This window comes from Rhinolophus ferrumequinum, chromosome 3 (genome assembly GCF_004115265.2).
Source record: "Rhinolophus ferrumequinum isolate MPI-CBG mRhiFer1 chromosome 3, mRhiFer1_v1.p, whole genome shotgun sequence".
Taxonomy (NCBI): Eukaryota; Metazoa; Chordata; class Mammalia; order Chiroptera; family Rhinolophidae; genus Rhinolophus; species Rhinolophus ferrumequinum.
Genome location: NC_046286.1, coordinates 27,266,554 through 27,281,264, shown reverse-complemented (window position 1 = coordinate 27,281,264; position 14,711 = coordinate 27,266,554). Strand labels below are relative to the sequence as shown.

The following is a 14,711-nucleotide window of genomic DNA, read 5'->3' as shown; positions in this document are numbered from 1 at the left end:
CAGAAAGAATAAAATACCTAGGAATAAATTTACCAAGGAGGGTGAACAATGTATACAGTAAAAACTGTAAGACATTGATGAAAGAAGTTCAAGACACACACACACACACACACACACACACACATAGAGAGAGAGAGAGAAATGGAAAGATATTCCATGCTCATGGATTGGAACAATATTGTTAAAAGGTCCATACTACCTAAAGCAATCTACATATTCAATACAATCCCTATCAAATTCCAATGGAATTTTTCACAGAAATAGAAAAAACAATCCTAAAATTTATATGGAATTACAAAGGGCATCACACTTTCTGACTTCAAACTACACTGCAAAGCTATAGTAATCAAAACAGTTCGATACTGGCATAAAAACAGACACAGATCAATGGAATAGAACAGAGAGCCCAGAAATAAACCCATGCATATATTAATTACGACAAAGAAGCCAAGAATATACAATGGGGAAAGGACAGTCTCTTCAATAGTGTTGCCAGGAAAACTACATAGCCAAATGCAAAAGAATGAAACTGGACTCCTTATCTTACACCGCACACAGAAATCAACTCAAAATGAATTAATGATATGAATGTAAACCATGAAATTACAAAACTCCTAGAAGAAAACACAGAGGATAAGCTACTTGACATCACTCTCTGGCAGTAATTTTTTGGATTTGACACCAAAAGTAAAAGTAAACAAGTGGGACTACATCAAACTAAAAAGCTTCTGCACAGCAAAGGAAACCATCAACAAAATAGAAACTTACATAATGGGTAAATCTTATATCTGATAAGGGGGTTAATATACAAAATATACAGAGGGTGCCAAAATAATGAAAAATGTATACATATTTTAAAATAACATCTCTTAAAATGTGTATACATTTTTTTGGTACCCATGTATAAAGAACTCCTACAACTCAATGGCAAAAAAAAAAAATTCTTCTTAAATGGGCAGATGAACGTAACAGACATTTTTCCAAAAACCAACAGTTACGTGAAAAGGTTTTCAACATCACTAATCATCAGGGAAATGAGAATCAAAACCCCAGTGAAGTGGTACCACCTCACACCTGTTAGAATAGCTACCACCAAAAAGGTAAGAGATTAGTGCTAGTGTACAGAAAAGAGAACCCTTGTGAACCGCTGGTGGGAGTGTAAATTGATACAGCCACTATGGAAAACAGTATGGAAGTTCCTCAAAATACTAAAAATGGAACTGCCATATCTAGCAATCCCAAAGCTTGGTACATACCCAAAACAAATGAAAAGAGGATTACTGAAGAAATATCTGCACTCTAACGTTCACTGTAGCACTATTCACAATAGCCAAGATATGGAAACAACTCAAGTGTCCATCAACAGATGAAGAGATAAAGATGATGTGGTGTATATATAACAATGGAATATTATTCAGCCATGAGAAAATAAGGAAATCCTGCCATTTGGGAATACCTGGGAAGGACCTGGAGAGCATTATGTTAAGTGAGATAAGCCAGCCAAAGACAAATACTGCATGGCATCATTTATATATAGAATCTAAAAAAAAAAAAAGTTTAACTTATAGAAGCAAAGGATAGAAAAATGGTTGCCAGGGGCTGGGGGATGGGAGAAATAGATTGAGGCTGGTAAAAGGGAGAAGGGAGAAATAGATAGGTTGAGGTTGGTAAAAGGGAACAAACAAAACTTCAGCTATAAGATAAATAAGGTCTGAAAATCTATCGTAAAATGGTGACTACTGTTGATACCACTGTGTTGTGTAACTGAGATGGCTAGGAGAATAGAACTTAAATGTTCTCACACGCACAAAAAAAGATAAATATGTGAGGTGATGGATATATTAATTAACTAGATGGAGGGGATCCTTTCACAATGTACACAGAGGGTGCCAAAAAATATATATACATTTTAAGAAAGGAAAAAATTGTATTAAAATTGTAATACTCAATATATACCGATAACAAAAGATGAATACAAGTCATGTGTATACTTTTTTTTTGGCACCCCCGGTATATGTATATCAAATCACCACAATGTACACTTTAAATATCTTACAATTTTGTCTCCACATCCTAACACTTGTTATCTTTTGCCTTTTGGGTGATAGCTATTCTAACAGGTGTGAGGTGATACCACCTCATTGGGGTTTTGGTTTGCATTTCCCTGATGATTAGTGACGTTGAGCACCTTTTCATGTACCTGTTGGTCATTTATTTGTATGTCTTCTTTGGGAAAATGTCTATTCTGTTCATCTGCCATTTTTTAAATTGTATTTTTTTGCTATTATTCCTCAGTAAAGCTGATAATTTTTTTTAAAAGATATAACCTTGATAGAAAAAGTGTCAACTCTGCAATAAATTTAGAACACGACAGAATTATTAGAACTTGGAACACAAGAAGAGAATTTTAATAAACATAAACATACCTGATGAATATACCTAGGTAGGGGTCTTGATTTAATGAGTAAGAAGTGAATGTTATATGTATTTTGCCTTGAAGTAACTGTATATATAGTAAAATGTACCTCATTTCATTCCATAACACAGGTTTAGAAGTCTATAAATACTTTGTTATCTTCAGTAAGTCTCTTGGGCTCTCGTAAGCATTTTGGACTGGGTGATCCCTTACCAGATTCATGTCAGTTAAGATTCTAATTCTAGAGCCCTTCCTGAGGAAAATAAACAGCAGCCCTCAGAGAAAAGCTACTTTAATAAGGCTTATTTCTGTTCATGTGTTACACACACCTTCATAAGAATGCACCCCTTTACTTTTAATTCACATATTTCTAATAATTTCTGTTTCCTGGTCTCTCAATTAGATGGACAAAATATACTGGATATTTGACAAAGATACATTAATAAGTCCAAAGACATGGTATAGCAGGTCCTCAAATAAAGTTCAACATCGTTTCATTATAAAACATTAGGAACTTAACTCTTCTTGTTTTTATTTCCTGAGCCTATGGTAAAATTGGTTTCATTATACGTCATTGTGCTTAAAGTCAGAGAACCTATCAACAACATTGAGGACTTACTATATTTTAAAAATCCGGGAACCTATTTTGGCAATCCAAAAGAAAAGAGCCAAAAAATAATTTGCCACCTCTGGCACTGGATGTAATTATTTCACCAACTTCTTACTCTAGAAACTGGTAATCAAATGTCAATTCTTTTCCTTTCATCTGCCTCTTCAGAAGGAACTGTAGTCACAGTAACCAGGTAACAAGGAAAACTTCTCTTTACCAGAAGAATGCCAACAAATAAATGTAAACGAAAAGCTAAAATTAGAAAATAATCACTATGCTACAACTGATTCAGCCAAGTATTATCAATGAATGCATAAAACCATTAACAGGAAAGCCTAATGAGGAACTATGTTCATGTTACCAAAGTGATACCTCTACAGATTACTCGCTATATCAACTATTTAGGAAGGACAGTTTTGACCACCTTAACTAAGTAATCAAATTTAACATCAAAACCAAATATTGTAAGACTTGCAATATTAACTACACAGTTTCACCTATGAAGGATTATTGCCAAAATATGCTTACCCCAAGTTTAATCAAGCTTTTAAAACTAGCTTCTAACTAGCAGGAAATAAAAGAAGTAAAAGAATAAACCAAATGATAACACGAAGAAACAATATTAAAAATTCACAACTTGGGACATTCCTAAAAGACATGGTCTTATCTTTTCAAAAAATATCATTGCAAAAGGGTGCAGGAGGCTTCAGAAATAAAACTGAATACTAGTTTCTTGATTACATCTCGAACAAACAAATGAAAATGATATTTTGGGGACAAATGGCAAGTTTGAATATGGGCAGGATACTAGATTTCAAAAAATTGTTTATTTTTTAGGTGTTATGGTATTATTACGTAAAAACCATTTTCTGAGATGCATGATGAAGTTTAATTAGATGGAAGGATTGGATGGATGAACTGGTATATTGACGAAGCATACAGCAAAGCTAATTGGTGAATCTTGATGATGGGTAAATGTATATATACTATATTGTTTTTTCTGTTTCAGTATGTTTTAAATTTTCAAATACAAAATTAAATTATTTTAGGAAAAAAGAAACACTCAAAATAAAACATCCTTAATCAGGTATCTAAACAGCATATATGTGATTTAGTCTACTTTGTTCCAAAACAGATTTAAAGCGATCTTTAAAAAGATATACAATATATACAATATAACATAGTATTTTTAAAAAAGAACAAAAAGTAAGCAAAAGAAAAATATGAGTAAGAAACTAACAAGATGAAATAAAGGATGATGTTAGTATCCAGAATGAATTACAAATACTTACATTTTATCAGGCGGTCAATTTTATGAAGCTTTAAAGTCAAAGTCTGTCAGTTATTTAGCAAAACTCTTCAGGGAAAAAGTATGAAAATATGGTCAGTATACATTAAAAAGATACTAGGTTGGTGCAAAAGTAATTGCCATTTTTGCAATTATTTTTAACCTTTTAAACCACAATTACTTTTGCACCAACCTAATACTACCTCTAGGAAGTCCTAGCTACAGCAATCAGAGAAGAAAAAGCAATAAAAGATACCCAAATTGAACAGGAAGAAGTAAAACTGTCATATTTGCAGATGACATGATACTATAGAGAACCCTAAAGATTCCACCAAAAAAAAACTATTAGAACTGATAAATGAATTCAGTAAAGTAGCAAGATTCAAAATATTCAAAAATCAGATGTATCTGTATACACCAATAAACTGTCAGAAAGAGAAATTAAGAAAACAATCCTATTTACAATTGCATCAAAAAATATATATATATAAAAATATATATATATATATTTTATATATATATGTATATATGGGTAATAAATTTAACTAGAGGTAAAAGACCTGTACTAGGAAAGCTGTGAGATACTGAAGAAACTGAAGATACAAATAAATGGAAGCATATACCATGCTCATAGGAAGAATTAACATCGTTAAAATGTCCATACTACCCAAAGTCATGGGGATGTAAAGCAATCTATAGATTCAATGCAATTCTTATCAAAATACCAATGGCATTTTTCACAGAACTAGAACAATCTTAAAATTTACATAGAACCACAAAAGACGCAGAATAGCCACAGCAATCTTGAGAAAGAAGAACAAAATTGGAGGTATCACACTATCTGATAGCAAACTATACTACAAGGATATAGTAATCAAAACAGCGTAATACTGGCATAAAAACAGACACACAGATAATAGAACAGAATAGACACTCAGATAAACCCACACCTAAATGGTCATTTAATCTATGACAAAGGAGGCAAGAATATACAATGTGGTAAAGACAGTCTATTCAGTGGGGAAAACTAGACAGATACATGCAAAAAGTTGAAACTGGATCATCTTCTTACACCATATACAAGAATAAATTCAAAATGGATGAAAGATTTAAATATAAGACCCAAAACCATAAAACTCCTAGAAGAAAACATAGGCAATAAAGTCTCTGACATTGCTCTTAGCAATACTTTTTTTCGGATCTATATCCTCGAGCAAGGGAAACAAAAGAAAAAACAAACAAATGGGACTACTTCAAACTAAAATGTTTTTGCACAGCAAAGCAAACAATCAACAAAAGGAAAAGACAGCCTATTGAATGGGAGAAGATATTTGCCAGTGATATATCTGATAAGGGGTTAATATCCAAAATTTATTTTTAAAAATTCATATAACTCAACACCAAAACAAAAAAAAAAAACACCCACAATCCAATTAAAAAATGGGCACAGAACCTGAACAGAAATTTCTCCAAAGACATACAGATGGCCAAAAGACATGAAAAGATACTCAATGTCACTAATCATCAGAGAAATGCAAATTAAAACCACAATGAGGTACCACCTCACACCTATCAGAATGGCTATCATCAATAAATCAACAAACAAGTGCTATCCAGAATGTGGGAAAAGGGAACCCTCGTGCACTGTTAGTGGGATTGCAAATTGGTGCAGCCACTATGGAAAATGGTTTGGAGGTTCCTCAAAAAATTAAAAATAGAAACTACTTTATGACCCATAACTACCTTATATAATTCCACTTTTGAGTATTTATCCAAAGAAATCCAAAACGCTAATTATAAAAGATATATGCACCCCTATGTTCATTAGAGTACTATTTATGACAGCCAAGACCTGGAAGCAACCCAAGTGGCCATCAATAGACAACTGGATAAAAAAAAGGTGATATATATATATATATACACAAAGGAATATTACTCAGCCAGAAAAAAGAATGAAATCTTACCATTTGCAACAACATGGATGGACGTCGAGGGTATTATGTTAAGTGAAATAAGTCAGACAAAAACAAATACCATATGATCTCACTCATATATGTAATCTAAAGAACAAAATAAACCAACAAACAAAACAGAAACAGACTCATAGATACAGAGAACAAACCGATTGTTCGTTGCCAGTAGGGAGTGGAGTTGGAGAGCTGGGTGAAAAAGGTGAAGGAATTAAGAAATACAAATTGGTAGTTACAAAATAGTCATGGGGATGTAAAGTACAGCATAGAGAATATAGTCAGTCAGGTTGCAACAACTGTGTTAAGTGCCAGGTGGATAGTAGACTAGTCAGGGGATCATTGCATAAATTACATAAATGTCTAACCACTATGCTATACACCTGAGACTAATATAAAATTATACTGAATGTCAACTGTGACTGACAAAACTAATTTAAAATAAATAAAAAGATACTGCCTCTAAATAAAATATTTTAACATTTCAGTAGATACCCTTATAGCAACTTTCATTAGACTTTAAGTATGCACCAAGCAGGTGGGTTCCTAAAGAGGTGGATATACCTGAAGTAGTACACATATAATCAATCTGTCCCAAAGAAGACATTATTATGTATATTAACTATTACCTAAAAACAAAAACGAAATTAAACTTTACCGATATTAAATCAGATTGACACTAGTATACTTGTTGGATACTCTCTTTAGATAAATTGTCAGTCACAATTTATTAAATTTATTAAATTGTGACTGACAATTTATCTAAAGAGAGAAATCCTGAAAAAAGATTGAGAATTCTATGAAGCCGAGGAGTCCACATTCTTAATGAATGTTTGCCTTCAACAATTTGCACTGTTATAGGATGTCATCATATAGTTCTTTTTATATTTTTTAAAAAAAGCTTTGTAGACAGACTCTTTACAGTAATTTTAATGAGCTGGTAAATGGCTATTAAAATCTTTATACCACATAGAGGTTCTTCATTAATTCACAGAATAGGCCTTAAGAATTTTTATACTTAAGGGTGAAGTTACACATTTTCAAATAAAATGAGACAAATGTTTTACAAATGAGACATTGGCCTTTTCTATTATAAGCAGCTGTGATATGTCACACTGAAAAATAAGGATCCTTAATCTGCCCCTTCTAGATAAAAGTGACATGTTAGTAATGAGTAAGAAAATAACTGCTTTTCTGAAAAAAATGGGCTAAGAAAACTGCTTTTTAGAAATGTTTCCATTATTCTGTGATTTGTGACTAAAATGAAATGTGGCACCTATAAAAATTCTTACTGGACACTTTAAAATTTTTCCAAATAAAAAGGTTCAGTGAGTTTTGAGCTCAAAAGGTAAATATTTTAGAATGTAACAACTTCCTATTGGCTTAAAAGAGCAGACACATTGAAGATGGCAGAAATGTTCCAATTTAGCTGCAAATAAAAGCCTTTGTATACTTGATAGAAACAAAAAAATAAAATTGTAACTTCCTAGTAGAGCCTACAGTGAATTTCTTCTGTTTGAATAGATGTATCTTTCTTGAGTTCTTTTTCATTCATAACAGCCATTAAAATCAAGCCTCAACATAAACTCAACTTAGAACCACATGTACAAAAGACTGTATGAAAATGACAAGATGAAATTTTCGAAAATAACTATATTTAATCATACTGCATTCCAATGGTAGCTATAGCTCATCTTTTTTAAAATATCTATTGTACGTGTTTTGGACATTAATGTATTAGCATAGTAGGGCAAGTATTTAAAAACACACAAGTATTGATGAGCACTCAAAAATGTCTTACTGATAAACATGTGTAGTCAAAGTTTGGATACTGTTACCTTCATGAAATGAAGACTCAGATACTCAAGCAGCAATTTTGACACTACCCCCTTCAGGGGTAACAATACAAGAATCCAATCTCCCTCCAAAAATTTTGTTATGAGCAGATGATGATAATCTATGAACAAGAGACCTGAATTACGAATTGAGACCCAAGCAAGTTCCATTCGTTAGGAGTAAAAAATAGATATGCAGTGAAGAAGTCTTTGACAAGTGAAGCAGGATCAGCTCTAAAAACAAGTTAAGCATTCGAACCTTGCGGTAGATCTGTGAACTGGGATCTGCTTACCAAGTAAAAAGGTCCTGAGCTTAGCCTCCACACAGTGAACTACAGATGCCGTGCACGCCTGAGATGACTAGCTGTTGCCCAACACCCACTGAGCCATCCTTCCTCACTCACTAGAATTCCTGATTTTTATCTGGCATGTGGTCACTCAAAATAAAGACTATACTTTTCAATCTACCTTACTGCTAGATGTGGCCACAAGTTAGGGCCAATGGAATGTAAGGGGAAATGATACATGCAACCGTGAGGATATGATCATAAAGGAAGGGGGCATATCTTCCCATTCCCCCTTTCTCTTTTACTGACTATAGTCCTTAATGGCTGAAGGAGCCTCCTCAAACTATGAGGTGAATCTGGAAACAGGGATCATACATGCTAGTGCATGTAGAGAAGCTGAGGTCCTTGACACTGGAACTCCAGCTCTGTTACTTTTTTCTGAGCTAATACATGACAAAATAAATTTCTTTACATCACTGTTATTTGGAGTTTTCTGTCACTCCTGGCTGAACCTAATTTTAGGCTAAAATGCTCAAAATTTTTGAGATGGCGTAGGAAGTTACAACCCATGAGAACCATGACAGCAACAGACTAGAAAAATAACAGAGAACCTCGAATAGGGAAAGCATTTCTGGGGTCAGCCAGGAGGATGAGGATCCTAGGTCTATGATTTGGGGAAATCCAGGTAACCAGCTTTCCTAATTCTCTAACAGGCATTGGCCACCACCAAGGAATTATGAAATTCAACTCTGGCTGGAAGGTACACCCATCAGTATAGGGCGGTGGGAGGCACAGGAGCAGGGCCCTAAAACAAACTAATCTCTCTCTTGTCAAATAGTTTCATCTTAGAGATCCCATAAGAAGAATCAGATACAGCTCTCTCTCTTTTAATCAACATCCTCAAGAGATTGCAAAGTAAAGGGCTTAAAAATTTATTATTCATTTTTCTTCCTGATGGAAAAAAATGGTAAGAAAAAACATGGGGCTAATGAGACAAAGGAATAGAGATCAAAACCAAGGTCAAGGAAGTATCTGTTCAAGAATCCTTGATTTTCTTTATACCAAAATTATTGTTAAATTTTAGAGTAATTTACTACTTTAAAGATTAAAAAGCTATTCATAAACCACTTCATGCTGATTAAATATCAGCTTTTGCACATATAGTATGTAATAATATTCTGATTATGAAAATAAGTAATTTGATCAAGTTGGTATTAACAATTATCACATTAAACAATTATCAAATTAAAAGCTCTAGTTTTTCAAACTGCAAAATCCTAGAATGTTACCCTTTCTGACCAAAGAATTCTACCCATTATCTACACACAGCACCATAAAACATTTTTACTCCAGTAGGTTAAAAACGTACAAACATTCAATAATTGCAAAATCATCTGCATTAGAAAACATCCTCTTTTAATAATGCAAATAGTTCTGGATATGTTAAAGAGCTATCAATCACCTTTAAATTAGGTATATACCAATGTGATAAGCATATTCGTTTAAATGCTGAGCTAAGATCACAGATAAGGTATAAAAATAAATTTTGATTATAGATAGAGTAAGCAGTTAATTCTGGAGGGGAAAAAAAAAACCCCTTATTTTCAGATAAAGGATAAAGCTGAAAGAAATTCAGTTGGGAAGAATGGAAGAGGTAGAAAGCTGAGAGAATTCGGAAAATAAAATGTGAGATGGTCAACAACAAGCATATTATATACTTCAAAATGTTCCAGGATATGGGGTTTAAAAATACTTCTCTTCTATACTTCTGCACAAAACCAGCCCTCATAGGTCAGGCTCATTCTATTATTATTCTAAATCAATAGTTACGGGTTTAAAAAGCATGTAAAAGCTAATTTGGAAATATGACCATCCCTAATCTTCTTAATAAAAAAGTAAATTCAAATTTGTACATCTTCAGAACTAACTCAGGTCTGTTAATGTTCTTTTTAACTATAATATAATTTAAGATATCTTTAATATCTGACATGTATTCTCTTCAAAATACTGTGCCAGCCATATTGTATGGCTTACATTTTTAAAGAACAAAATAGAATTTTTCCTGACTGTGATAACAGCTATAAAATTATCAGATTATACTTAATTCTGGGAAGAGAAAAGACCTTGCCTTTCTGACTCAAAACATAGGATATTTTTCAATTTTCTTGTAATTAGAGTACACCATCAATAGGTGGTGGTAGTTCAGAAACCACAGCTAGAAATCTTGCTTTAGACTAATTCTTCAAAGTCATAGTCTTACAATGAGAGTTGTCAGAGGTGCTTCTTCTCTTAAGAAAATTTAAAACTATTAAAATAACCACAATGTAATCAAATAATTATCAAATGTAATTTTGAATAAAAATAACTAAACAAATTATTGTTCACGCTCTTAAACTATCCCATGCCACTGTCCACTCAACTTAAGGGGACATCATTCACACTGTATTCTCTGATTGGTACCTACTAGAACTGTGCAACCCAACTAGTAAAATGTTCTCATCCTAATCTTAGACTCAGTTACAAATAAGTAGCTTTACTAGAAAAGGAGGAATTAGATCAATTATGCTATTGTAAGAATGTCATCGTTTTGGATATTCCTCTACTTTAATAAACTTCTAGTTAATCATCCCATAATTTAACTCTTTTATTACATAAGTATACATTTGGTAACTAATTTATCATTCAAAATGCACTTAGAGACATAATAGTAAGTCTATGATATAACATCATCAAAATTAGGGGAAAGCAGTATCTTAGAGAAGAGACTGTAAATACTAAACACCAGTAGCTCCAGTGCAGAAATCTTTTCAAAACATTCACCAACAAAGACAAATAATTATGGAAGGGAGACAAGCACAAGAAGTAGAAGTAGAAAGTCCAGGCCTAAAGAGTTCCAATGGAATCCAGGCAGTGATTATGGTAAAAATGGAAACAAGGGATTCTGCAATCCTGCCATGATTGGGAGAAAACAGCAAGAACAATCAATTGAAACTACTGGGGATAAAATACGAATTTTATGCAGTAAGTTGCCACTTTAAATATGGTCAATAAGACAAAAGCTACCTATGCCAAAATGATCTTCATTTATGTCTGCAATTATGAGGCTTCTCCTGTCTACTTATATATTACAGAGGATCCAAAACCATCATTTGAGGGAGATCTTGGTTCTGTCCTCCTCTGTCTAGGATGGGCAGAACACCTGCCTCCTATTCAAACAAATGCCCCATTATAGCCTTTAAATTTACATAATCCTATACATTGCTCTGTTTATTTATAAAGCTTACTTCTATGCACTTAACAGGCCAAAAAAAAGGGGTGGGGGTAAGAGGTAACTGCATTCCCAACAGTTCTTAGACAGTATTATAGTATTATATAACTCACCTTCACATCAATACATTTAAAAATGTGGCGTAAGGAAAAAAATATATCTGGTGTGAGAAATGATATCCAAAGTAAGTTGTTTGAAAGATAACCTAAAGTCTAACCTGCAATTGGACCACACCATTATTAGTCCCTGTACTACAGTGTATACTGGGATACATACTGAGGGATAAGAAAAAGCCCTAGGTTCATTGAAAGCATGTTGTTAAGGATTTTCTTTTATTATATTGTGTATCATGATGAAACTGGATGAAATTTCTTCCTATTTTGCGTCAGAAACAGTTTTCCTTTTCCTGGGCACCGCATTTGTTGTTACTTCAAGGACTAATTTTTCACCGCAGAACGTTTTCCTCTCCACAATGACTGCTAGAAATCTGACAGCCAAAGTTGTGCCCCACCTGCAAGTATTTTACTATCTTAAATTCTGGTCCCACTACCTGGCCCAACTTTTTTCCTTTCCTTGTTGTTCTTCCCCCTCCACCAGTTAAAATTTACAGAGTATCTAGTGTGTGCTAGGCTATGTACTATTCTAGTGACTGTATGAAAAACATATACAGAGCTATCCCTGCCTTCACTAAAGTAAATTATTTCATTTAAATTATTTTTCAATCTTTAATAATTAAAGTGCTTTGGTTAAGTGTCCAAGAACCATTTCTGAGCTTTGACACAGTAATGTTGAGAACTGTGAAGGGTCTCAGATTTTACCTACTTGCAAACTAACAAACTAGTCTGTTACCAATTCCTGGTGTTGACAGAAGACAAGAGACTACTGGGTCAGAGACAATGAATTCTGTCATCATGGCAAAGCAAGCAGCACGACCATGATGTTATGTCAGTTCCCTTTGCCTCCCCATCTCCAAGTTCCACAGGGACAATGCAGGTGGGCCTAGACAGACACCAATACACACATTGGGTTGAGATACAGGAGGGGAACAGTGGGAATTTACTGTTTTTATGAGTGAGCAGTAAGCAAGTCTGCTCTCTCTGAGGTAAAAGGTAGAGGTGTTGGAGCAAACGTTACCTCATTCTTCAAGGTTGCTTGCTGCAAACACAGCCGTAAATAATGGCCTAGTTAGAGTGGCCAGAACCTTGCATTCTTGGCATACCATCAGGAAAGTCCAGGGACACACAAGACACAAGGCCCACAGAAGACTACCGCTCCCCTAAGTATGCAAAATAACAAACTAGTCTTATAAGCATCCTCAGAAAACCAAGAAAATTATTTCTATATTAAACTTTAAGCTCCATTAGACACCAAGTTCTGTTTTACTCAACACTGTATATCTACTGTATAGCACACTACCTGATATAAAATATTCATTAAGTGAATAAAGCCAAAAACAATTCATTTTTAACAAAATTTCTTTAAGTTGCTTACTTTTAAGTCTCAATTTCTTCAACTGTAAAATGAGAAAAGAAGTTAAATTTTTTCCTTATACCTAATCGAATACCATCCTGAATCAATACTCTACCTGCTAAAGAAGGCTTTAAGTAGCTTGTAGTAAGTACACTTGTACCTGTCGGCAGTTAGTAAAAGTACATCCTTAGAGCATCTTTTTAGTATTCGTGATTAACTAAATCACTAGGTCAATGCTTATCTCTTCCTTAAAACATCTTGCTCTTTAACAGCTAAGAGCCATTTCAGGCATTCATAAATCTTTCCTATAAATGCTCACATTCTTTGAAAGGGAAGCAGAATTTGAAAAAACAAAAAAAAAGCAATTAAAAAAAAATTCCTCATCCTAATTTTGCTGACTATGAAGACAAAAAAAATTGGGCAGAAGAAAGACTTACAACCTATTCCAGTCCAAGTACTATGACTTAACTTATTAGTGAACTTGGGAACTACTTAACCACTCTCAAAACATCAGTTTATACAGCTATAAAATGGAATAGTTATCTACAGCTCTTAGGTTTTTGTGAAGAGTTAATGAGATAATACTGGCAAAGTACTTTTGCACAGTACTTGGTATATTAACACCCACATATATTAGCTATTTTATCAACTTCCTTTATAATCCCTTGTGAGAGAAAAAAGCTCGGGGGCTTCATAAGCTGCCTTTGCCTGAAATCTCCCCATGAAACCACTTCCTCAAAAATCCTGAGACTAAAACTAGTTTCATGATAACATAAATAAACTAGTAGCAAATAATTTATCATGTTCTAAAAGTTTGGTACCTTGCTCTGATGGTTAATATTATGTTAATTTGATTATGCTCCAGTATCCAGATATTTGGTGAAATGCCAGTCTAAATGTTACTATGTTTAGATGAGATTAACACTGAAACCTGTAGACTTTGAATAAAAAGATCACCCTCCATAACGTAGGTGGGCCTCATCAAATCAGTTGAAGGCCTTAAGGAAAAAAATGGTTCCCCCAAATAAAAGGGAATTCTGTCTCCAGACTGCCTTCAGACTCAAGCTGCAATATTAATTCTTCCCTGGGTCTCCATTCTACCAATCTACCCTGCAGATTTTAGATTTACCAGACTCCAAATCACACAGATCAATTTCTTTAAACAAATCTCTCTCTCTCTCTCTCTCTCTCTCTCTCTCTCTCTCCCTCCCGCTTCCCCCCCACCTCTGGATTTTCTGAATTTAGAAAATGATATTTTAGTGCTTGTGTTAAAGGGCTTACTTGTTTTATCTCTGAGTTCAATTGCTATTTTGGTATTAAGATGACATGCTGCAATAATTAATGAAAAATAACTGTTTGAGAAAAACTGACATAATTTAAAATGTCTAAAGTGAACAGTCTATAACATAAAGTATAAAAAGGAAGATGGAAAGAAGCAGAGTAAATTAGCACTAAAAGCTGCTTATATAAATGTTGTCACTGTGCTTTCAAGTTATATTTCAAATAATTTAGAGAAGCAATGAAATTCATCAAGCTTGCAAATAGGATGTAGGATTATAGTAAATACAGT

The 14,711-nt window shown here is 33.7% G+C and overlaps 1 protein-coding gene across 7 annotated transcripts in view; it reads right to left on the bottom strand.

Moving 5' to 3' along the window:
• PHF3 (PHD finger protein 3) overlaps window positions 1-14,711 on the bottom strand; it is a 74,804-nt gene that overhangs the window by 43,293 nt on the left and 16,800 nt on the right. The window contains exon 1 of one of the 7 annotated variants that reach the window (XM_033098215.1): window positions 12,806-12,937. The exons of the other annotated variants lie outside the window; for them this stretch is intronic. The gene's annotated coding sequence lies outside the window, so the exon portion shown is untranslated. Of the gene's footprint in view, window positions 1-12,805; window positions 12,938-14,711 lie in introns of those variants that run through there. 7 annotated transcript variants of the gene reach the window in all.